At 40.1% G+C, this 3,683-nt stretch overlaps 1 non-coding gene across 1 annotated transcript; it reads right to left on the reverse strand.

Moving 5' to 3' along the window:
- Positions 1-325: 325 nt before the first annotated feature.
- On the reverse strand, positions 326-433 carry LOC127745079 (small nucleolar RNA R71). The gene has a single exon (XR_008006270.1). It is a non-coding gene; the product is annotated as a small nucleolar RNA R71 (small nucleolar RNA).
- Between the last annotated feature and the right edge of the window lie 3,250 nt (positions 434-3,683).

Raw genomic sequence — 3,683 nt, forward strand, 5'->3', positions numbered from 1 at the left:
TGGAAGAAGCATCTCAATCCCTACCATTGGAGCAAACAATTTTGAGCTGAAACCTCAACTAGTTGCTCTACTGCAACAGAATTGCAACTTCCATGGACTTCCATCAGAAGATCCCTACCAGTTTTTAACTGAGTTCTTGCAGATATGTGAGACTATTAAGACTAATGGAGTAGATCCTGAAGTCTACAGGCTCATGCTTTTCCTCTTTGCTGTAAGAGACAGAGCTAGAATATGGTTGGATTCACAACCTAAAGATAGCCTGGACTCTTGGGATAAGCTGGTCGCGGCCTTCCTGGCTAAGTTCTTTCCTCCTCAAAAGTTGAGCAAGCTTAGAGTGGATGTTCAGACTTTCAAACAAAAAGATGGTGAATCCCTCTATGAAGCTTGGGAAAGATACAAGCAGATGACCAAAAGGTGTCCTTCTAACATGCTTTCAGAGTGGACCATTCTGGATATATTCTATTATGGTCTATCTGAGTTTTCTAAGATGTCATTGGACCATTCTGCAAGTGGATCCATTCACCTAAAGAAAACGCCTGTAGAAGCTCAAGAACTTATTAACATGGTTGCAAATAACCAATTCATGTACACTTCTAAGAGAAATTCCGTGAATAATGGGACGCCTCAAAAGAAGGGAGTTCTTGAAATTGATGCTCTGAATGCCATAGTGGCTCAGAACAAAATGTTGACTCAACAAGTCAACATGATTTCTCAAAGTCTGAATGGATGGCAAAATGCATCCAACAGTACTAAAGAAGCATCTTCTAAAGAAGAAGCTTATGATCCTGAGAACCCTGCAATAGCAGAGGTAAATTACATGGGTGAACCTTATGGAAACACCTATAATTCATCATGGAGAAATCATCCAAATTTCTCATGGAAGGATCAACAAAAGCCTCAATAAGGCTTTAATAATGGTGGAAGAAATAGGCTCAGCAATAGCAAGCCTTATCCATCATCTTCTCAGCAACAGAGAGAGAATTCTGAGCAGAGCACCTCTAACTTAGCAAACTTAGTCTCTGATCTGTCTAAGGCCACTTTAAGTTTCATGAGTGAAACAAGGTCCTCCATTAGAAATTTGGAGGCACAAGTGGGCCAGCTAAGTAAGAAAATCACTGAAACTCCTCCTAGTACTCTCCCAAGCAACACTGAAGAGAATCCAAAAAGAGAGTGCATGGCCATTGACATAATCAACATGGCCGAACCTAGAGAGGAAGGAGAGGACATGAATCCCAATGAGGAAGACCTCATGGGACGTCTTTCAAGCAAGAAGGAGTTTCCTATTGAGGATCTAAAGGAATCTGAGGCTCATATAGAGACCATAGAGATTCCATTAAACCTCCTTCTTTCATTCATGAGCTCTGAAAACTATTCTTCCTCTGAAGAGGATGAAGATGTAACTAGAGAGCAAGTTGCTGAATATCTAGGAGCCATAATGAAGTTGAATGCCAAATTGTTTGGTAATAAGACTTGGGAAGGCGAACCTCCCTTGCTCATTAATGAACTAGATACATGGATTTAGCAAACTTTACCTCAAAAGAGACAAGATCTGGCAAATTCTTAATACCTTGTACCATAGGCACCATTTTACGAACGGCTGATGCCAGGGCATTTTGGCCAGTTTCACTGACCTTTTCTTCACTGTTTTTAAGGTAGTTTCATGTATTTTCTTAGGAAATAAGCTAGTTTTGGGTAGAATTTCACTTACTTCTTGATTCAAGTATACATTGTGCACTTTACATGATTTCATGAGGATTTTGCATGAATTATATGATAAATTGGATGTTGCATGATCCCATGATTAAGAGTAAGACTTTGATGCACTCTGTTTGTTTGATTTCAGGCAAAAAGAAGCAGAGAAGAGCCACGTTAGTGGCTACGTAGGCACTAACGTGGAAGGAAGGAAAGTTGGAACGTTAGTAGCATTAAATTTGAAGAAAGGAAATGGAGCCAAAGTTAGTGACACTTAACATTATCACTAACGTTGGACCACAACCCCCAAGAGCCACGTTAACTTCCCCGTTAACTTGGTTAACGTGGAAGCTAACAATGAGGAATGAAGGGGAAGCCAACGTTAGTGACATTCAACATTGTCACTAACTTTGGCCTAAGTGCAAAATGCAACGTTAACTCCCACGTTAACTTGGTTAACATGGGAGCTAATGTAAGAGGCAAGGGTGGTCGACAACGTTAGTGACATCCAACATTGTCACTAACGTTGAAAGCAACCACACAACCCCCAAGGAAGCCACGTTAACTTCCACGTTAACTTAGTTAACGTGGAAGCTAACGTGGATGAAAGAAGGTGATGGCCAATGTTAGTGACACTCAACATTATCACTAACATTTGAAGGAGCCACACAAGCCACAATGAGCCACGTTAACTCCCACGTTAACTCAGTTAACGTGGAAGTTAACGTGGGCAAAAGTCCCACCTGGCAGCCTGACCATGCCTTCTTCAAACATGCATAACTTGAGCCACAAAGCTCCAAATGAGGTGATTCTAGTGGCTTTGGAAAGTAGAATTCCAGAGGTTTCCATGCATATATAGCACTACATGGTTGACAATAAAGTCGGGGGAGAAAATTTGCCCCGAATGTGCAATGATGAATATGGTATCAACCTGTATTAAAGCCAACTGACCTCTTCACATTCCAAGAAGTATAACTCGAGTTGTTGAGCTCTAAATGATGCGCTTCTAATAGCATTGGAAAGTAGACATCCAGGGCTTTCCAAAAATATATAATAGTATGGGGTGGACACTAAGTTTGAGCTTCAAAAATGGGAAATCGCTGGCGTTATTGAGACTCAACATTTTCATTAACGTTGGCGACCATGCCAGCGACCATGTCAACTTCAAAGGAGCATAACTTGAGCTACAAAGGTCCAATTGAGATGATTCTAGTTGCGTTAGAAAGATGACATTCAGAGCTTTCCAACGATATATAATACTCTATAATGGGCATGAAATTGGAGCACAAATAAGAGGCATCTTTTAAGCCCCAAAAAATCAACTGGGCAGCAAGTGCAACGTTAGCCACAATAACTTTAGCACTAACGCCACACTTGTAGCGTTAGTGTGGCTAACTTTAGCACTAACTTTAGCACCTGGACCTCAACTTGACTCACTTTTCCCTCAAATCCACTTCAAAGCCCAAGCAAGCAAGCCCACAATTGTCAACCAATCAAGACCACAAGAAGCATCTAGAATAGGAATTTTCATTTAATTGTAATTTGCTTTTAATTTCATTTTTAATTTAGGAGAGCCTATATAAAGGCCTTAGTCTTTACATTGAAAGCGTCCTGGAATGGAGGGGTCTTCGGACTCCCTCCCCTCACACACTTTTCTTTCTTTTCTTGTAGTTTTCATTTTATGAATTTTGAAGTTTCAATTTCAGTTTTAATCTTCATCTCTACTTTTATGCACTTTCTTTCTTTTCTATTTTGTTAGAGCAATGACCAACTAACTCTTTTCATTGGGTTAGAGAGCTCTATTGTGATTTAATGGATTAAGTGTAGTTCTTCTTCTTCTTCTTCTTTCTTTTCTCTTGATTTTACTAGAGAGCTTTCGATCTTCATCCAATTGGGTAGTTATCTTGGAAAAGAAACTATTCATACTTGGATCTCTTCGGAACCTTGGAAGAGGAATGAAGAGATCATGCTAGAAATGCTTTCTCATGCTG

This window comes from Arachis duranensis, chromosome 2, assembly GCF_000817695.3.
Source record: "Arachis duranensis cultivar V14167 chromosome 2, aradu.V14167.gnm2.J7QH, whole genome shotgun sequence".
NCBI lineage: Eukaryota > Viridiplantae > Streptophyta > Magnoliopsida > Fabales > Fabaceae > Arachis > Arachis duranensis.